Here is a 22,858-nt window from a genome sequence, read left to right as displayed (position 1 = left end):
GACAGGACATACAGGTGGAGAGACAGGTTGGGGATGTGGGGGAGGGGTTGAGCTGGGGACACTGAGTATCCACAGGACATCCAATTAAAGATGTTAAAGAAGCTGTTGAATATGTATGCCTGAATTTAGAGGAGAAACATCTGCTTATAGATGGTCATGGAAGCCATGGGTAAAGATGAAGTTGCCCAAAGAGAATATACAGAATGGAAGAGAAGAGAACTGTATTAGTTTCCTAATGCTGCTGTAACAAATCACTATAAACTTCGTGCCTTAAACAACAGAAATTTATTATCATACTGTACTGGAGGTCAGAAGTCTGCAATGGGTCTTAGGGGACTAAAATCAAGGTGTTGGCAGAGCTGCGTTCTGTCTGGAGACTCTTGGGGAGAATTGGTTTCTTGGCTGCCCATGTTCTGGGCTCATGGCCACATCACTCTTCTGCTTTGGTCATCACATCTTTTTCTCTGACTCTGACCCTCCTGTCTCCCTTTTATAGGGATCCTTGTAATTACATTGGGCCCACCCAGATAATCCAGGATGTTCACCCCTTTGTGCATCCTTAACCTAATCACACCTACAGAATCCCACAGAAGGTAACACATTCACAGCTTCCAGGGATTAGGATGTGGACATCTTTGGGGGAGCCATTATTCTGTCCACCACAAGGACCTAAAATAGAACCCCAAGGTTTACTGACATTAAAGGCACAGAGTAAGAGGGGTGTGCAAAGGAGGCAGAGAAACTAGAGTAGAGAGAACTAGGGGACTGTAGCTTGGAGATCAGCTGGGGGTAGGAGGAGATGGTAGAGAATTTCAAGAAGAGGAAATGATTACTCCCAGCAAAGGCACTAGGTTCTATAGGATAAAGATAGAAAAATGCCCTTTGGGTTTGACAATCAAGAAGCAGTTCATTCTTTCAACAAATATTTATTGAGCATCTGCTTTGTGCCAGGCGCTGTCTCAGGTGTGGAGAATATAGCAGTGATGGAGGCACAGTCCCTCTTACATCCTAGTGGGGAAGGACAGACAATGAGTCAACAAGTAAACAAATCACATAGTTACACATGCTATGTAAGGAATCAAATTAGGAAACATCAGAGTGACTGGGAAGACCTCTGAAGAGGTGACATCTAAACCTACATCTGAGTGATAAGAAGAGTGAGTCACTGAATATAGTGGGGTTGGTGTACCAGGCACTGGGAGCAGCCAGTGGAAAGGCTCTCACTTGGGTGGGTCCTAGTTTGGCAGGAACAGAGAAGTGTTCTGTGTGGCTGTAGCATGAGGGTGAGCAGGGGTATTGTGGTGAGTGCAGCTGGGAAAAGCTGTGCAGATCATGGCTTTGGGCCTTGAATACCAGGCAAGGAGTTTAGATTTTATTCCAAGATTTTGCTGTAGGCAGTCAAGAGTGAAACGGGGAGACTAGAAAAAGGCAATTGCAGTGAAGGGTGATGGTGGCTTAGACTGGGATTATGGTAGTTGTTCTGTTTAAATTATGTGCCCCCCCCCCATCCCAAGATATGTTGAAGTCCTAACCTCTGGCACCTGTGAATGTGACCTTACTTGGAGACAGGGTCTTGCAAATGTAATCAAGTAGAATGAGACCATACTGGATTTGAGTGGGCCCTAACCCAATGTGACTGGTATCTTTATAAGAAGAGGGAAATTGGACAGAGACACAAACACAGAGAACGCCATGTGATGATGGAGGCAAAGATTGGAGTGATGAGCTGCAGACCAGGGAACACCAAGGCCACCACCAGAAGCTAGGAGGAGGCAAGGAAGGATTCTCTCTATGGGTTACAGAGGAGCATGGCTCTACAAACACCTTGATTTCAGACTTCTGGCCTCCAGAACTAAGACAATAAATTTCTGTTATTTTAAGCCACCCACTTTGTGGAAGTTTGTTATGGCAAGACTTACAGAACTGACACAGTAGTGGAGATGGGGAGAGGTGGCTTGGAGGTAGAACTGACAGGGTATGCTGATGGATTAAAAATTGGAGGGGTGAAGGAAAGGAAGCAACTGAGGACAAACTAGATTTGTGACCTGAGCCTCTGGGTAACTGATGATTCTCTTTGCTGAGACTGGAAGGAGTATGGATGGAGCAAGTTTGGGGAGCAAAATCAAGACTTGACTGTATGAGTCAGAAGCTGAGTTGGAAGTATAAGTCTGAGGGTCATTAGCATACAGATGACATTGAAATAATGAGAATAAATGAAGTCACCCAGGGAGAAGAAGTTTTGGGCAACCCTGAGTGGCCTTGAAAATTTCTAATGTGGGGAAAAGTATTTTCTAATATCAGGTGCTTCTTTTTATAGTTTCTAGTGGGGATGTATGCTGTTCCTCCAAATTGACATGAGTCAGGTTAAAATGTCTATTTCTCTCTTGGCCTGGTTTCAAAACCTGGCCAAAATATTTTGAAGCCCCTTTTGTCAAGAGGTAGAGTCTATTCTTTGGGAGAAAATATTTACAAATGATACGACCGACAAGGGACTAACTTCCAAAATATGCAAACAGCTCAAACAGCTTAATATCAAAAAAACAAGCAACCTAATCAAAAAATGGACAGAAGACTTAAACAAGCAATTCTCCAAAGAAAACATCCAGATGGTCAATAGGCATATGAAAAGATGCTCAATATCACTAATTATTAGAGAAATGCAAATCAAAACTACAATGAGGTATCACTTCATGCCAGTCAGAATGGCCATCACTAAAAAGTCTACAAATAATAAATGCTGGAGAGGCTGTGGAGAAAAAGGAACCCTCCTACACTGTTGATGGGAATGTAAATTGATACAGCCACTATGGAGGACAGTATGGAGTTTCTTAAAAAACTAAAAATAGACTTACCATATGATCCAGCAGTTCTATACCTGAGCATATATCTGGAGAAAACTATAATTCACACATGCACCCCAGTGTTCATAGCAGCACTATTTTTTTTAACATTTTTTGTTGAGTTATATTCATTTTACAATATTGTGTCAAATTCCAGTGTAGAGTACAATTTTTTAGTTATACATGAACATACATATATTCATTGTCACATTTTTTTTCACTATGAGCTACCACAAGATCTTGTATATATTTCCCTGTGCTATACAGTATAATCTTGTTTATCTATTCTGCATATGCCTATAGTATCTACAAATTTTGAAATCCCATTCTGTCCCTTCCCACCCCCCACCCCCTTGGCAACCACAAGTTTGTATTCTATGTCTATGAGTCTGTTTCTGTTTTGTATTTATGTTCTTTTTTTTTTTTTAGATTCCACATATGAGCGATCTCATATGGTATTTTTCTTTCTCTTTCTGGCTTACTTCACTTAGAATGACATTTTCTAGGGACATCCATGTTGCTGCAAATGGTGTTATGTTGTCTTTTTTATGGCTGAATAGTATTCCATTGTATAAATATACCATGTCTTCTTTATCCAGTCATCTGTTGATGGACATTTAGGCTCTTTCCATGCCTTGGCTGTTGTAAATAGTGTTGCTGTGAACACTGGGGTGCAGGTGTCTTTTTAAAGTAGGGTTCCTTCTGGATATATGCCCAGGAGTGGGATTCCTGGGTCATTTGGTAAGTCTATTCCTAGTCTTTTGAGGAATCGCCATACTGTTTCCCACAGTGGCTGCACCAAACTGCATTCCCACCAGCAGTGTAGGAGGGTTCCCCTTTCTCCACAGCCTCTCCAGCATTTGTCATTTGTGGACTTTTGAATGATGGCCATTCTGACTGGTGTGAGGTGATACCTCATTGTAGTTTTGATTTGCATTTCTCTGATAATTAGTGATATTGAACATTTTTTCATGTGCCTATTGATCATTTGTATTTCTTCCTTGGAGAATTGCTTTTTTAAGTCTTCTGCCCATTTTTGGATTGGGTTGTTTGTTTTTTTCTTATTATGTCATATGAGCCATAGCAGTACTATTTACAATAGGCAAGACATGGAAACAACCTAAATGTCCATCGACAGATGAATGGATAAAGAAGATGTGGTATATATATGTATGTATGTATATGTGTGTGTGTGTATATATATATATATATATATTCACTGTATATATATATACACAATGGAATACCACTCAGCCATAGCAAAGAATGAAATAATGCCATTTGCAGCAACATGGATGGACCTAGAGATTCTCATGTTTAGTAAAGTAAATCAGAGAAAGGCAAGTATCATATGATGTTGCTTGTCACTTGTGTGTGGAATCTAAGAAGAAAAAAGATACAAATTTTATTTATAAACCAGAAATAGACTCACGGACATAGAAAACAAACTGTGGTTACCAAAGGGGAAAGAGAGGGAGAAATAGATTAGGAGTTTGAGATTAACAGACCCACATTACTATATATAAAATAAACAACAAGGACCTACTGTGTAGTGCAGGGAACTATATTCAATTTCTTGTAATGAGCTGTAATGGAAAAGAAACTGAAAAAATATATGTATGTATGTATATGTGTAACTGAATCGCTTTGCTGTACACCTGAAACAAACATTAAATAAGAATTAGTGAGAGGCAGGGTCTAATCTTCCTTCCAGACTCTTCCCCTGCCAAATAATTGTATCGATCTTGGGATTTGCTTTGACTGATGAATGTGGTAGGAGTGATGTTGAGCTAGTTTCGGAGCCTGGACTCCAGGGGTGTTGCAGCTTCTGACTTAGCCCTCCTAGAACACTGTTGCCTCCGTATAAGGAAGACTGGGCTCTACCACTGACGATGGGAGAGTTGTCTGACTGCAGCCAAGGGAGTGAGTCCAAGTGAGACCAGCAGCAGAACTGCACAGTCAGCCCACAGGACTGGGGGGAATAATACATTGTTGTTGTTTTAGGCCTCAAAGTTGTGGACTGGTTGGTTACATAAAAGGATACACTTGGTGTAGAGCTCACAGCCACATAGGCAGGATAATATGGAGGGAAAGAGCTGTATGCTATTCAGGGTCATGAAAATAAATCAGGGTTTAATCTAGATGCATGATTAAATGGGAATCCAAAAGGTCATGGAATAATACATCATTCATGAAATGATAAAGTACAGAAAGCACATTTCAGAGACCAAATGGCATTCATTAAATCATCCCTTCAACAAATATTTAAGAGTCTGATCTCTACAATATGCCTACAGGGCAATAGATGAGGGGTACGGAAGTGAATGGGGTGAGCACTCAAAGTAGTGTGACTGACTTTATGGAGTTGATTGTTGAGGGTGTAGTATCACTGTATGCTGGGAATGTCCGTGGAGATACAAAATGGTTTAAAGACAATAGCTGTCATTGACTGACCTCTTACTAGGTCCCGTGAACTTTATAGTTATTATTTTATTTGGACCTCACCACCCTGTGTGGTGGGGATAATGTTTCCATTCTACTTTTAAACAAACTGGACCTTGTAAAGGGCAGGTAGCTTGGCCAGGATTACACAGCTGGCAAGGGGTGGATACACCACTAGTTGTGTCTGACTCAAGTCTATACTCTTTCTACCAGGCTGTCAATTTCTCACTAATCCCTCACCTGACTTGAAGGTAGGTTATAGGACCAGATTATACATTGGGTTTGGGGTATCCTATGGTCAGATGGAGTTCCTCTCTGGGTTGGCAATTGGCGTGGGGAGAATTGGTGCTGAATGGTGAAAATTACTGTAGAGGTAGAGCCCCCAATTCTCTCTGCACTTGGAGAATTGGGATCCCAGTGGAAGGGGAAGGCTGAATGAACCTACACTATCACAAATTTAATCTGTGGAATCTTGAAAGACCTCCCTCCCCAAGTGGACTTGAACTGAGAGGGTTGCCCCTCCAGGAGATTTTCTCATTGTACTGGGTTCATGGCACAGCCAGGTGGGGGTGGGGTTGGCCTCCAGGGGAGGACCACTTTGAGAGTCAGCGCCCTGGCCTCTCTGCTCCCTCTTGGTGCACGAACTCCACAGCTTGGACATGGCAGTCCAGTTCCACCAGCAGAGCTGGACATGGTGTCATAGCCATTGGACAGTGTGCTATGGGGTGTGTGTGTGTATGTGTCTGTGTGCTAAGATCGAAGGATGGCTTGCATGTCACTTGACTGAGGGAGAGGGGTCATGGCTAGGGAGTCCTGTGCTGAAAGGAATGGCATTGTGCAGACTCACAGGAAGCCCGAGGCACCTACCATCCTGAGAGTCCGGCTGACTAAGAGGTTGCTGGTAGAGAAAATGTTACACACAAGGAGGCAAAGATCAGCATCTCAGGAGAGGATACAGGCAGATAGGGCCACATCCTAGGAGGCTGGGATGACTCTCAGTCCTGGAGCCTCCACCCTTGTGTGGGCTCTTCTCTGTGGTGAGGCCTCTCTTGGGGGCTCAGGGCTGGTTGCTGAGTTCACGGAGGGCCTCAGGGTTTCGACAAGTCATGCCGACTCAGCTTCCAGACTTCACAAAGTGGGTGTCACCTCAAAGATCAGTGCTTCTTTCTGTTTCCTGGTGTTCACTTATAGACTGTAGGTTCCAAGAGTCTTGGGACTTGAGGGTAGAGTGTGAGCATGAGTTACTTCTCCATCCCTGGACCAGGCTTTGTCCTGACTGGAGCATTTAGGAGGATTTTGAAGTATGCTAAAAAATCCTGAGGTAGCCTTGCTCTGTGATGGCTGTAAGCATTGTGGCTGTAGGAGCTGGAACGTCAGCAGGGGGTGAGTGGTGGAAAGGTAGACCCTTCCATCCAGTGGCATCAGTGGAAAGGTGTACCCTTCCAACCAGAAAGTTCTCTTCTTGGACAGAACTAGCCTTTTAACTGGACAGGCAGCTGGTCAGATTCTGTTAGACCCCAGTAGAGGCCAAAGCCAAACTTCACAATGTGTTCTTTTTTCTTTTAAAATAATACTTACTGTTCATTTTCTTTAATAGCTGTATCTGACACTGACCAGACATTTCCTATGTGCCAGGAATTGTGCTAAGTACTTTCCCGAGATTATATCATTTGATTCGCGTAACACTGTGAGGCAGACGCTACCAGAACCCCTTTGGTACAGGTGGTGGAACAGCGAGGCACAGAAAGTAGATAATTTGTCTGAAGTCCCATGGCTGGTAAGTCATGGACCCAGGAATTAACCAAAGCCTGAGCGTTGACCTGTGCTGCCTCCAACAGGCAAAGAAAAAACATGCTCAAGGTAGAAAATTAGCAAAACATGAGAGAAAAACAAATCATCTGTAGTCTCTCTATCCACAGATAACCAGTTAATATTTTTTCCATGCACGTAAGTGTGGAATTAAACAAAAGAATCTACTGTAACTGCTGACTTTAGTCTACTTTTTAAAAATTCTGCATTATGTTTTGAACACTTCCCAATGTTAAATATTTTCAACACCTTGGTGTTTTTTTTTTTTTTCTTCTTTCATGGTTGCAAAGTATTTTATTATGTAGGAATCTATCATTTTATTTAAAAAAAAATCTCCCTGCACAAGGAACTGTGGAACTTCTGGTTGTTTATAAATTCTGTTGTAAGTGATGCCGGAACCAGCAACTTTGTTTATGTACCTTTGCATATGTCACAGAAGACTCCCTGCCTGAGGATAAATTCTTAGAAATGAAGTTTCTGCATAAAGAGGTATATACATTTTAAAGGCTTTTGGTGTTACTGTGAAAAATATTTTCCAGAGGTTTTTACTAATTTCCTTTCCCACTATCTGAGTACCTACTTCTTTCCAACTCTGCTGACACTGGATATTTCATTTTTAAAAAAAAGTTTATCAAATTTCTCAGGTGAAAGATGACATCCTTCTTTGATTACTAATTATGCTAAAAACTATTAGCCACGTGTAGTTCCATTGTGAATTGCCTTTATTTTTTCTTTTCTTGATTTTACTTTATTTTTCTTCCAGTTTTATTGAGGTGTAACTGACATAGAGCACTGTGTAAGTTTAAGGTGGACAGCATAATGGTTTGACTTTTATGCCTCATGAAATGATTATCACAGTGAGTTTAGTGAACATCTATCATGTCATAGATATGATGAAAAGAAAAGGCAATTTTTAAATTTATAAATGTTAAAGATTTAATATCTTTGCTTCTCTTTCCTCATCTCCTTCAAATTTTATCATATTTTAATTATATCAATAATTAGTATTGGCATCATTATAACAGTGTAAATATTATTCACTGCAGACTCTATTAGAACACTGTGATTGCATGTCCTTTTTTACACTGAAGAGTAATTGAGCTACAACACTGTTAGTTCCTGGTGCTCTGCACAGTGATTCTATACTTCTATACGTTACACAGTGGTCACCATGATAAATCTAGTACCACCTGTCACCATACAAAGTGATTACAATATTATTGACTATATTCCCCAAGCTATTGTGGTGTCAATTTCTGATGTGCAGCATAATGTTTCTGTCATACATATATGTACACATATTCCTTTTCATATTTTACATTATAGGTTACTACAGGATATTAAATATAGTTCCCTTGCATGCCTTTGTTTCTATTAGAATATTTATCTTTTTCTTGATTTGGATGAGCTTTTTGTATATTAAGATATGACATGAAGCTTTTGTCATATATGTTACAGATATTTTTTCTATTTGCCTTTTATATTTTACTTACAGTGATTTTTTTATGTAAAGAAGTTTTAAATGTCCAGGTAATCACATCTACCTATCTTTGCTTTTACTGTTTCTACGTTTGGTTCTATGCAGGATGATACAGGCATCACTGTTAAAAAACAGTGATTCTTTTACTCATTTTTAAGTCATTCACTTGACAAATATTTATTGAGTGCCTATGCCGTACCTGGCCCTTTCTGGACATTGCGGGTACATAAGCAAAAGGATATATTTTCCACTTCTTTGACCTTTCCCATCCATCTGAAATTTATTTTTAAGTACAGTGAGAGGAGAGGTTTTAAGAATATGTTCTTTCTTGACGAGGTCAACTGGAGCCTGGTTGAACTCCTCTATGGTGGCCCTGCCTTCCATAGGAGCAAAAGATAAAGAGAATTCTTTAATTAAGGCCAGAATTTTAAAGCTTGAGCTAGAATGGCTTTCTGCTTCACTGGAAGATATATCCCCCAAAGCAGTGTCCCTTGACTTGTAATGGTCAGATTGTGAAATCCCAGACCCCTTGCCACAGGCCAGTTTATTCCCCATGAGCCGCTGAGGCCCTCTTTCCTGAAATGGGTCCTTCCAGGTGGGCTTGGGTCCTCATCCAGAACAGACCCAAGGCTTCACTGTAACCATTAGAGTTACTGGTTGGCTTCTTCATTTGTGCAAAAGATCCTGCAGAGGTGGCTTGATGTGGACAAGAAAACTTGGCTTGACCCAGTGAGAGTTGTCGCTGCCCCACGAAGCTGACGACACAGTAGACTCCTTTTGCAGTCTTGTTGCAGTTCCTTCACGTGAATTTTCTAGAAAGTCCCAGATGCTTGCTCCATGGAAAGTGACAGGCCCAAGATGCACAGTGGGTGTTTGATACTGATAGTTCTGTTTCCTTGCTAGTTACCTGGAGGCCTGGGGCCCTTGGTCCCTGGAATGCAGCTGTTGACTTTTCTAGCTCAGGTTGAAAGAGGAGACAAGGAATTGGTTTCCTTGCTATTTCTCCAACTTGGTCAATCTGTGGAAGACTCAAAGGGCACCGTGGTAGGTATCTAGGACTGAAAGCAGGGAACAGTGTGGGCAGCGAGAATTGGGACACTGGGATTCTAAGCAGAAGACTCTGACAGACAAGGGATTCTGAGAGGTTTAAGTTCTTAGTTCAGAGACAAAGCTCAGAAGGCTCTTGTAGCTCTGACAGGGGTCCAGGTGAGAGCTCTCGCATCCTTGCTAATTCTGTATCTGGTCTGAAGGGAAGGGGCTTCGCAGTTGGAGGCAGGAGATCCTTCTCTGGCAGGGGGACAGCACACCATGCTGTGCTGGTAAACTGGCTCTCAAGAAAACAACACCCTTGATTTGTAGCACTTGCCGATGTGCATTGTATGAACACTCCCACCATGGCTGATGGGAGCTACCAACAGTTCAGCAGTCGGTTCGCAAAATTAAACCGTCAGCTCTCAGGAGCTGGCAAGAACTGGGTCCAGCACATGACGGCAGCACCCTCACCCTGCCAGGGGCTTGGCGTCCATGTCGGAAGGAAGCCCTGTGTCTACACAGCAGACCTGGGCTCAGCCTGGCATTTGAGGCACCAATGCTCCTAGCACTCTGCCGGCTCTTCTGGGAGGTTGTTTTTTCGTCCCAGTAGGGGTCATTTTCTTCCCCAGCCTCACAGCATGAGTCCTGGCATCTTAACAAATATGGAAGGACACATTTTCAGTGCTCCCTTAGGCAGTTAGGCTTATTGCATATTTAGAGCACAGTCCTGCTAATCTCACTCATGGCGCTGATCATTGTGCCACCAGGTTTGTGACCTCAGGAAAATCCCTCACCCTTCTTCGGCCTCAGTGTTCTTATCTGTTAAAGGATGATTATCTCTGAGGTCTCCCCCTGCCCTAATGTACTATGATTATAAGAATCTTGGAAGGACAGCAATATTTACAGGCAATGATGTAACTAAGAGGATGTTCAGGCTGGCTTATAGTCTATGTGAAGCAGAGAAGATCATGCAAAGTCACTGGGGGAAGAAATGTTATTTGTGAGTGCCACAGGCTCTGGTGATAAAACTCAGACTCAATACCGAGAAAGACTGGGCCACGCTTCTTAGGGACAAGAGACTGATGCCTTGAAAGGTGGTGGGGCTAATAGATTTAGCCATGATGCTCCCCGTGGCTCTGGCTCAAGAGGAAAGGTCCTCCTGGGAAATCACCAGGAACTCTTTCAGACAAATCAACTCTAAATTATGGAGGGATTATCCAGGTTCAATCTTGCTTTCGTGCTTTTTGACTGCATCTATTCTGTTGAATTACTTACTTGGTTGGCGTCTCAGATTTCCTCTATTTTTTTGTAGCCTGCAGGGAATCCCTTTGATGAGATAGGGTGGTGTAGTGAAAATGCAGTGGATTAGCAATAGGGAGGCCAAACTCTATTTTTAACTCTAAGACTCCAATGGATCAGTTCTTCAGTCTGGGTCTCAGATGCATTTATTGAAAAAAAATGAGGGATTGGGGATAGATCAGTGATTTGCAACAAGGGGGCGTTTCTGAATGTTGCTGGTCTGACTTTGGCTTCCAGCTGCAGTTGGGGTTCAGGTCTTCTCTATCTGGCTCTTGGTGCTCTGGGACTAGTGGACTACCCTGAGCAAGTTCTTCTCTAAGCAGTGTGGAAGTGGAAACACACGATGCTTCTGAAGGTTTAGGCTGAGTTGAGGCTCACTGTCACTTCTGCCTATTTTCCACTGGCCAGGGCAAGTCTCGTGACCAAGCTGGACATCCCTGGTGTGGGAATGTGTGCTCTGTTTCTCCTGGGACAAACTTCAAAGCCACACGGTGACTCTGGGAATAGGAAGGGGTGAAGACTGGGAACAGTGGGCAGTCTACCAGGGAGGGCTTTTATCCTGAAGTCCCAGGAGAGGAATCCTCTTCATTTTATAGGACAGCTTCCAGACAAGAAGCAAAGCAGAGAGAAACAGATCTTCTCTTTGCTGTCCTTACACCACACACACACACACACACACACGCACGCACACAGAAAACACAAAAACAATGAACAATCACAGTAGTGACAACACAGAGAGAGAAGGTCTATGGGCATATATCATAAATTCTTCTTACTTATTTCTCTCAGTGGCTGGAGGCCAGGTTCTGTGGCTAGTAGTCTTACTGGAAAATACTCTGAGTTGGACTACACCTGTCTGTGAAATGGGTATAATAACTTCAGTCTCACTCCCCACAGGTTGGCTGAGGATAGGGTGAGATAATAGGTGTGAAGCCTCAAGCATGATGCTTGGCACATAGTGGGTCTTAAGAAGACCTTTGTCTCTCGTTCTTGCCCATCTTTGAACCCTCCTGTCCTTATGGGTGGATTATTCTATCAACTTCCTACATGCCCTTCCCACCTTCAACTTCCCTCCTAATGCATCTGCTTTTTCCAGCCTCTGAGTCTTTGATGGAAGCGCTTTGCCCTGCTTGGTCTATCCTCTCTTGTCCTTGCTGCAAAAATAGTGTTTTTCGTTTAAAGCCAGCATGAGTCCCACTTTCTTTGGCTAACAGACATCAGCTTACGGCAGACTCTTTCTCTTTACCGTTGGTGTTTAACCTTGTGTGTCCTCATATTGCTGATTGATGTCTGTGCTGGAAGTTCTTCAAGGGCAAAATCCCTGTCTGATCCACCTCTGTGTCTCTTCTACCGGCGCATTGCAAAGGGCATGGGAGGTGCTTAGTAAATATTTGGTGTGTGATTAAAAAAATAATCTCAGGCTCCCCAGAGCTGTCACCTTTATCTGTGAGATATGACTGGGACAAGGGGACCAGCAGGAAGAACAGGACTCTTGAGGGTTCTTTGAGATAAGAGGCCAGGTCTGTGGACAGGGTCACTCTCTGCCTGGAGCCCGGCCCTGGATGACGTGGTCTCAGGAGACCCTCCCGAGTGCTGGGATCCACTGATAAGCTACTGGACGATGGATTGGCCCATTGTCTGGCTGCTGTCTGGAGACACATCCCTGCCTCCTCATCACCTCTTTCTCCACGGCCCCCATCAGGACCTTCACTGCCGCCGTCTCCCTGCTGCCTCTCTACAACCTGTCTTCCAGCACAGCTTGAGGGATGACTTAGAGATCAAAGTAAAATCACGCCACTCTACGGCTCAAAACCGTTATGGCTCCAGTTTCACTTCAAGTTAAGCCAAAACTCCTCACCATGCAACACAATATGGCAACTCCTCAGAAAAATGATTCGTAGAATTACCGTGTCATCCAGCAATTCCACTTTTGGGTATTTGAACTGTAAAAAGATAAACTGAGGCATAGTCACAATTTTGACTTTATTTGAATTTGGATCCGACAGTGCCAAACCCGGAGTGATTAGGAGGGCGCCACTGGCAGGCGCTCAGGAGACTTTCGTAGAGAGGAGGTGGAAGCAAAGCAAGGGAATTATTTGATTGGCTGTAGCTTAAGTGGTTGTGTTATCTGGGGAAGCCCAGCTGGCTGCTTCTGACTGGTTGTTCCTAGGTTTTGATTTATTAACCTTGAGGGCAGTATAGGCTTAGGTTTGGGTTTGCTTACTTAGGCTATTAAGGCATAAAGCCACCTCAGTCAAATGGCCTCCTTATTTAATTAATTTCACAGCCCAAAGAATTGAGAGCAAGGTCTCAAGGAGAGATTTGCATACCCACATTCATAGCAGTGTTATTCACAATAGCCAAAGGCAGCAGCAACCCAAGTGTCCAGCAGAGATGAATGGGTAAACAAAATGTGGTACTTATTCTTGTGCCTGAAAAAGGAAGGAAATCTTATCACATGGATAAATCTGGAAGACACTGTGCTCTGTGCAATCAGCCAGTCACCAAAAGACGAATACTGGATGATTCCACTTGTGTGAGGTTCGTAGTCTAATTCATAGAGATAGAAAATAGAAAAGTGGTGGTTGCCAGGAGATAGCGGAGGTGAGAATTATTGAATGAGTATAGAACTTCAGATTTGCAAAATGAAAAATGTTCTGGAGATTGTGTGGTGGTTGTCTTATGTGAGTGAATGTAACACTACTGGATTGTGCACCTAAAAATGGTTAAGGTGGTTAAGTTTTATGTTATGTGTAATTTGCCAATAAAGAAGGGAGCAAACTTGTCACGACCTGTGGGTGTCCACCTGCTCTGTCCTCCACCTGAGTCCTCAGTCTCACGGTACTGGGCCTCTCTGACACACTAGCCTCCCTTCTCTTCATTGCCCTACAGGTCTCTGTCTTCTTTTTTTCTCCAAAGGGAATTTGCATGGCTGGCGCCTTCTCGTAGACCCCTCTTAGCTCTCATGTCCTCCTCATCCCTTCCCCACCTTCCCCCAGTTACTCTTTATTACCTTACTGCCCCACCCCCACCCTTTTTGGACCTTTACGCGGTGCTCATCGTTCTCCAGGATGAATTTTGTCCTTCTGCGTCCCTAACCTGTGGTTGGACTTGTCTGCCCCAGTGGCCGGCAGAGTGTGTGCTGCAGGAGAGATGCTCTCTAACTGCTAGTTCAGCGGTATTTCCTGATGCATGTTTCCAGTTGGTATTAAGAGGGCATATGCCCCAAGCCTCCATGAAAAGGTTCTACTGGGCTGGGAAGGTGCAGGGATTCTAAGTGGAGAACAGGGCTGGACTGTGATGCAGGAGTGACACTGGAGATGTGGATGAGGGTGGGGTGGGCAGAGATGGTGCCTGTGTGTGTGTTTGCGGCTTGGCCATCATTCTGTAATCCTGAAGGAGTCACTGGCTTCTTAACAGAAGAGTGAGGAGATCACAGCTGATCTTAGGAAGATCCTTTGATAACCACAGGCAGGTTGGTCTGGCTGGGTTGAGAGTCTGGCAGCCCAGGTCCCAGTTAGACCTAGGGGCTCTTCCCATGGAAGAGGTAGAAGGCAGTGTGGTTCTGAGCATTGGTGGGCGAGGTGTGACCGAGGCGGAGCAGACAGGACTTGACAGCTCTGTGCAGGTGTGTGAGTGCATGTGTGACAGTGTGCACACATGAGAGTATGTGAAAGAGAGATTGTGTGTGAGCGAGTATGCGGGTGTCATGAGTGTGTATTTGTGAATGTATGATTTGTAGGCAGAAAGAGAGGCATTCCTCCTAGCGCTTAGCAACCAGAACTCCCTTGCCAGGAGCTAATTCTCCAGATGCCCCAGAGTCAGGTGCCAATAACTGCCTTTCCCCTCCTGCAGGGCTTGGCCACCTCCCCGAGGTTTCCCCGTTTCCCCACAGGAACCACAGAGAAGCCCGTTTCAGGAGCAGGAAGGCAGCTCAGATTTGAAGGCTGACGTCTGAGGCTGGGGGCTCCATGGTTTCTGTGAGCTGGGGCCCTACACCCTTCCCTCCAGCCACTTGCCTCTTGCCTTGTTCCACTCATGTTCAACATCCCCTTGCGGTCCCCAGACTGTGCTTGACTGTCCTTCTTTGACCCCTTGCCGGGCCTCTTGGCACCTTGTCTGCTCTGTTGCTGGCATATGATACACACTGGGCTTTTCTGGTTCTGGCTGCTGCCCACACCCCGGGGCTGACTCCTGAACAGTGTTTGCATAGAGCGAGTCGATGCTTAATAAGTGTTGATGAAATGATTTAAAATAAGCAAAATGGACCCAACTAAATAGATTTGCCTTTTAGCATGACTGCCTAAGGGGAAAAAAGGAATATTCAACTCATTATAGGATGTTGACATCTAATTTTGTTTCTTACCAATGCATAGTTAGAAAAGAATCATCATTCCCATGGTACTAGTACTAGCATTTCATTTCATTAATCAAAGCAGGCAACATTTGGTGGAATACAGGCACTGAAAAAGATGGGGACTCGTATAAATAGTTTTTAAATCATGATTTTAAAAGATGGTATTGTGTAGATAAATTGGCATTTGCATGTGCTTTTACAGGAGTGAAGAATAAAATTCGAGAGTGTGTGTGCAGGAGAGGCAGACTTCTAATCTATCTGTGGACAAGGGATTGATCATGACAGTGATACCAAGCAGGCATGTGAATCCATCAATTCACAAGCAAACCAAGTCCGTTTCTTGCAGAGCATTTGATGGCTAATACACATACCCAGTTCTTGCCAAAAATAGATTCCCTCCAAAGTTGAAATGTTAAGGTAGTGCATAAGCTAGCTTTTTATGTGTTACAACCAACCATACACCCTCAGTGGCTTATTATAACATTTTGGGTACAGTGATGTTGGGTACAGTGATGGGTACAGGCTGTTCTCTGCTGTGTGGTTCTGCTGGTTGGTGGGGCTCTCTCATGCATCTGTAGATTGATGGGGATTTGTCTGGGGCACCTTTGCTGGGGCAGTTCTTTATGTACTTACATCCTCCTCCCAGGACCAGCAGGTAGCTTTAGCATGTCATTCTGACAGCTATGGTGGAAGTGCCATGAGTGTGCATGGAAATATGTAAGCCTTGGAGCTGACACCCCGTCATTCCTCCCATCTAATGTTAACCAAAGCAAGTCACGTGGATGAACCTAGCATCCAGGGGTAGGGAAATAGACTCTGCTTCATTGCGTGAGAAGAACTGTGTAGTTAGATGGTGAAAGTTAGGATACAGGGAGGGGTGAAGGATTGGGACCAAATGCAGTATACCACAGATTTTGTATTCTCTTTAGCAAATAGCACGCTTTAAGCAGATTTGGATGAAGAAAGCAAAGAAAGCACACACACACACACGTATATGTGTGTGTGTGTGTGTGTGTGTGTGTGTGTGTGTGTATGAATCGGTCATTTATACATAGGTCTTGAAAACTGAATGCTTATTTAGTGTTTTGGAATTACAGATTATTAGAAATAGACAGGAACTCAGGGGAAATCAAATCCCAGCTAAACTTCTGATTCTACAGACTAAGAAAATTTTAACCCAGATTGGTGAAGTGATTTTTCTCAGAGCTTTTAGTAATCAATGACCATAACTATTGAAACCGTATTTTTTTTCCTGAATATAATACTGTTTGGTAGGTATAAAATTACACATTTTCCTTCTTACATCCTCTTTTGAATAAAAACCAAGAAAATATAACAATAGCATTATTTTTAATATTAGAATTTTCCCACAAAACTCAAAATGTGAAATTCACAGAATTATAAGTTGCAGATGTATTACTGTATTCAGTATAATTGATACCTAAATGAAAAATTTAAGGATATTATTATTAGAGGGAGGGAGGCAAGTCAGTGCGGCAATCAGAAGGAGCCTGCATTGCAGCATTTCACCCTGACTTTTATGTATATGATGATATTAATACTGCAGTGCTGGTGTTTGGAATTGTCACCAAGCAGTGAGGCACGGTGGGGGAAATTGGACTGGGATGGACTGGGTTCCCATGTTTACTTTGCTGCTGCTGATGGGGCCAGGGCACATGGCTTACTTCTTTGGTTCTTCTTTTACTTATGTGAACAATAACAGTTTGGACTAGATGAAATCTAAGGCCAGTAGCAAGGTCAAAATTCTAATTTTCATTTTAGTGCTGAAAATTTACAGGGTTTTCACTATATTGCTGTTATTAATAAGGACTAGGTTCAGCTGCACTTGACAGAAAGTCCTCAAGTAAGCGGCTTATGTAATATAGAGACAATTTCTCTTTTTCATTAACAACCATAAAAAGAGGTTTGGAGTTAGGCGTTCAGAGCTAAGAAGACAGCATGACCTATCTTCAGGGATCCAGGCCATCCTCAGGACAGGACGTCTATCCTCAGGACGGGACGTTCATCCTCAAGGTGACTTTCAAGGTTGCCTCATGGATCAGAATGGGTGCTGGTGATCCAGCAATCATCATCATCATATCACATACCAGCAACAGGAAGAAATGGAGGAAGGCGTAAAAGCACTTACCCATCCTTTTTGAAAATCTTTTTATTTTGAGATAATTTTAGATGTACAGAAAAGTTTTAAAGAAAGCAGAATTCCCATTTATCTTTCACTCAACATTTCCTAATGTTAGCCTCATGCATAATGATATATTTATCAAAACCAGGAAATTAACATTAGTACACTATTATTAACCTAACTATAGTCTGATTTGGGTTTTACAGTTTTTGTACTAATGTCCCTTTTGGGTTCCAGGATCCCACTCTGAATACCACATAGCATTTAGTCGTCATACCTCCTTAGTCTCTTTCAGTCTGTGATAGTTTCTCTGTCTTTCCTTGTTTTTCACAACCTTGACCACTTCTAAGAATACTATCAGGTATTTTGTAGAAAGTTCCCCAGTTTGGGGTTGTCTGATGTTCTTTCATGATTAGATAGCAGTTATGGGTTTGAGGAGAATTCAGAGGTGAAGTCCTCTTCTCAGTGCTTTCTGTCGGAGTATCTGGTATCAACATAACATTACCAATGATGTTAACCTGGTGAAGGTGGTATCTACCAGGTTTCCCCACTGTCAAGTTATTCTGTTTCCATTTCCAGACTCCCTTGGGTAGAAGTAAGTTTCTAAATTCAGCTCACACCCAAGGGAAGGAGAATTAAGCCCCACCTCCTGGATCTCCCTGCTTTGAAGGCAGGTCCCTGGAAGTCCCACACACAGCTTCGGCTTCTATTGGCTGGAATTGAGTGTAATTGTAATTGGTGGTGAAGAGATTGACTTCAAATCGCAGCTCTGGCCCACATGCAAGACATGAATCGGGCAGATCGCTTAACTTCTGTGTCTCAGTTTCCTTGGTAAAAAAGGGGATAATTGTGCCTGCTCATAGGGTCATGAAGAGGATGAAGTAAGTTTCTACTTGTAAAGGTGCTTAGAATTGTGCTTGGCACATAGTGGGGTGGCGTTATTGTTAGCCATTGACGTTATTATGTGGCCACACCGCGCAGTGAGTGAGGCTGGGAAATGCAGTCTTTTTCCCATGAAGCAACACGCCTTGCTAAACATTGGGATGCTGTCACTAAGGAAGCAGAGGAAGGCTGGATATTCAGAGATAGCCAGCAGTGTCTAATTGCTGTCTCCAAGGTCTGGATCACTAAACCTAGGGTAGGTCAGATGGTGAGGTGAGCATGTTTCCCACTGAATGGGGTCCACTGTGCTCCCTTGAACAGGGTCCACTGTGCTCTTGAAGTGGTCATTTTGGTCTCTGGGACAATGAGAAACACAAGCTGCCAGCAGAAGGAAGCTAAGAGGTCATCAGGAATTAAGGATAACTTTATCTCTGCATCACAGTCCCAGCACCGGACACCTTGTGAGTGGTTGACACCCAGGATAGCTGGTGGAAGGAATGGTGCATCCATTTGAAAATATTTGATAATGTTTGTTTTCTTAAAAATAGATTTAATCCTCTGAAAGGAAGAGATGGGGTGGGCTTCGAAATCTTCGCAGAGATCAGAGCCACCTTATCCTGTGTGTCAGTGGAAGAGAGGAGAACAAACATCCTTGGGCTGTGGAAGGCTGACCTATAGAAGAGCTGTGGGAATGACCCAGAACCTGCCCCGACCCCATCTTGTGTGTATCAGGCCCTCCTTAGAGCACCAGGAACCAAGGCCTGGTCACTGCCAAGTCTGGCCTTTGGGTTTTCAGGTTTGAAAGGAAAACACAAAGATAAAGGCCCAAGAATGGCTCTTGCTTCTGCTGATGTGATCTAGACACGAATTATAGCTGGAGTCCAGCGTGCTGGTGTCCGACTACTGTGTCTGACTGCTGTGTCCCTCCTGAAGCTTGGTCCTGACAGGTGGCTCCTAACAAGCATCCATTCACCTCCCTGGCCCTTGTCGGGTATCTGGGAACAGTTTCCTTCCATTCTGATATTAACCCTGCCAGATTTGTGCTTTTCATATAATATATGTGGAGAATGATAGTATTAAAGGTTGTAGCTGGAACTTGCTGTGTGGCCTAGAGCTAGTCATTTAACCTCTCTGGGCACCAGTCCTCTTATCTGTAAAATGAGGGTGTTGAACTTATGTGATCTAAGGTCCCTTCCAGCAAAAGCTGCCCTGAGCTCCTTGCCCTGATCCAAGGGCACGTTATCCAGAGCTGCCCACGAGCAGTGCATCTTGTGCTTCGATGCAGGGCTTAAGAACTCACCTCTTCACCCATGCGTTACCCTGAGGGTCCCTTCATTTCATTTGTTTCTCTGACTCCAAGCAGCTCTAATGCAGGCCGCTCTGTCCTCCTCCCATCACAGCAGACCACAGCCCGCACAAGGTAGGCACCGGGAGTGTGTGGAATCACATTGTTCTACCAGTTCATCGCTCCTCACTCTGGTCAAGTCCGATTAGGAATGACAGCCCTGCAGCAGATCCGTGCCTTTAATCACTTCACCGTGTATGAGGGCCTGGACCCACGTCACTGACATGCCTCGCTCTTTTTCATCCCTTTGATCAGAGACGGTGCCTGACGTTTCTCTCTCACAATGGGCTTCCTTCCAGTCCCTTAAACTGAAAACATTCTTGCAAAATGCTCAAGCCTGGACTGCCCCCAAATACATCATTAGGAAGGTAGTGAGGCCACATTCTGGGTTCTGTGGCTGCTACCTTTTCAAGGGCCTGTGAAGGAGCTCAGGGCTGGCCGGACAGGGCAGTGTGCAGGCCCCTCCATGGAGGGGCATTCCTCCTGGGGCCATTTTGCCTGCAATCTGTGTGCTCCTTCCCATGGTGTCCTGGGAAACGGTGACATCCTGCTGCTCTGAACGTAGGTCTGCTTCCCACCTTATATTTGCCTCTACAATCCTGTGAAAATCACACAATCATTTGGCTTCTTTCCACCCTTTGATGCCCTCACGTGCGCCACCATTTGTTGTAAATTGTGGCCAGGCTCTTACATAGCACTTTACAGTTTATCTGTCTATTTCTTGTACATCTTCATAACATGTTTGACTTTCATGACATCCCTGTGAGAGGCCAGGACAGAGACCAGAAATCTGAGTCTCAGAAAGGGGGAGTGATTTGCTTAAGCTGGTGAAGATGGACCACATCCTCAACTGGGTCTTCTGTCTCTTCTAAGCCAGGAGCTCTGATTTTTCATGATTTTGACTTGGTGTCATTTAGCTGACTGCTGGCTTCAGGTCATTCTCCTGGTGACTTTGAATTTTATGCAGACTTCATGGCCTCCCCTTCCACAGATAAACTCTGCCTTGGGGAAGGTCTCCAGAGCTCCCCTGTGCTTGTGTATCTGGGGAATGCAAATTGTGAAATTACATCAAAGGGGTCAAATTTAGAAATTTTCAATCAAGCGCTCTCTTCCCCAGAGTTAGCTCTCATCTCCTCCTCTTTTTTTTTTTTTTTTTAATGGTTCCTCTTGGATATTTTCTTGAACCTCTAATTCATCTAATTAATATCTAGATACATGGCTCTGAATGATCAAATGGTCCTGGTCTCAGCAGAGAATCATCCACGTGGTTGTAACTTTCCTTCAATATTTATTGAGGTCCAGTCACTTGCAGAAAACTCTGGAGATAAAAAGATGAAAAAGACACTGGTCTTGGCCTCAATAATCCCAGAGATTCCTGGAGCAATTAGAGACCTTAGAGATTCCAGCACAATCTCCTTTATTTTAGTGTTTAAACTTTGACATGGTATGCCAATAATGTTAAAAAATATATTCATACAACTCTGAATTAAATAAAGAAAAAATTCACTCACAATTTCACCACACCCCCAAATCAAGCTATCTTCAGTAGTCTATGTTCCCTTCTTCTTTTTGTCTACATGGGTATGGATTATGATTTTTCTTCAATACAGCTGTTTTTCCATATTGCTGTATAGTCATTTTACTTACTAATCGAGTGTATGTTTTGTGTGCTTAGTCTTTTGTTTACCATTGGATAGTTAGGTTTCCACATTTGGGCCATTATATGGCTGCAATAAACATTTTTTTGCCAATAATTTTGCAGCTTTCTTGGGTTATTTCCTTAGTCCAGATTCCTTGAAGTATGATTAGTCAAAGTTTGAACATTTTTGTGGTTCTTGATCAGTCTTGTCATACTGTTATTTAAATGGTTTTATTAATTTATCATATCATCAACAAAACGTGAGTTAACTTTTTTGACTTGAATTGTCTCTGGATGGGTTCTTTTCCATTATAACAAATCCACGAGGTCCCTTGGAGTGACAGTCTTAGGATTGAGCCTGGTTTCTCTCATTGCAGTTTTTCTGGATCCTTTCTCACTTGTGATGTGACCAGCAGTGAGATGATGAATCAGTGACTTAGCCTGAGTATGCTCCTGATTGTTCATCTGTAGAGTATGGATCCTCAGTGACTTCTGGGTTTTTGTGAGGATCAAACAATGCCATTTATGGAATTTCTGTGTAAACGACTCAGGAGTAAGCTCTTACTGATGATGTAACTGATTGCCTCATAAAACCTCTTTCTTTGCTCTCTGAATGACCCTCCCCAGCGTGGGAAGAGTGGCCGACAGTAAGTTCCCACCAGCTGCGAGGACTCTGTGCAGCGCGTGGCTGTGCCAGGGCGGAGATGGTGGGGTGGGGGCAGGCATATGTGCTAATGGAGAAAGGTCTGTAAGAACCTAAGATAGAACTGATCATCCCAGACTAGTCCCTGTTGGTTGGGCCTTCATTCATCAGCTGTCCCTTCCTTCCCAGCTATCCTCTCATAGCTCCTGTGCTGAGCCCCAGCTCCTGAGGCTGACCTCCTTTCCTGGCCCAACGCACGAGTTTGGGAAGGAGATGCTGCAGGTTGTGGAGAAGCGTCTGCTGGGGGCACTGAGGCAGGTGGGAGACATGTGCCGAACTGCACAGGAAAGTCAGTGCTCCTCTGTCAGTCAAAGTCACATGGCCTGCTGCTTTTCAGTTCACTCTGACGGATCTACACCATATGATCAGTGGTTGGTGCAGATTTCACACACACACAAAAACCCCACATTTAAAATATGCTTGAGGTATAACTCCTCACTGTTTAGTCTTCTAGACTACTCTTAGCTCCTTAATATAGATCTATGGTCTATTTTAGAAATAACGAATATGTTAGAGTTTTTACTATGTGATAGACACTGTTCTAAGTGTTCTACAGGCATTATCTTATTTTAGCCATGTAATGATGCTATGATGTAGGTACTCATGTTAAATCCCTTTTACTGATGGGGAAGTAGTCTGAGAACTTAAGTAACTTGCCCATGGTCATTCAGTTGGTAAATGGTAGAGCTGGAACCAGAATTCAGGTCTTTAAAAATGCTCTGCTTATTGGTGTTTCTGGGCTGTGGCTTGGGCAGACCTATACCCACAGCTTATTCTGGATCAAGGTACTGCACTTGCTGATCTCAGTCTCTCTTATGATACTGCCTTCTGAGGGATGCTTAAAAGTCTTATACAGAAGGAGGTGGCAGGGTGTCACAGGGGAGAGC

General features: G+C 43.6%; 1 protein-coding gene across 2 annotated transcripts in view; it reads left to right on the top strand.

Annotated features, from left to right (window-relative positions):
- The window catches only part of TMEM178B (transmembrane protein 178B), a 329,704-nt gene that overhangs the window by 58,711 nt on the left and 248,135 nt on the right, over positions 1-22,858 (top strand). The window lies entirely within an intron of this gene.

This window comes from Camelus dromedarius, chromosome 7 (genome assembly GCF_036321535.1).
Source record: "Camelus dromedarius isolate mCamDro1 chromosome 7, mCamDro1.pat, whole genome shotgun sequence".
NCBI classification, from domain to species: Eukaryota; Metazoa; Chordata; class Mammalia; order Artiodactyla; family Camelidae; genus Camelus; species Camelus dromedarius.
This window is presented reverse-complemented; position numbering and strand designations above follow the sequence as displayed.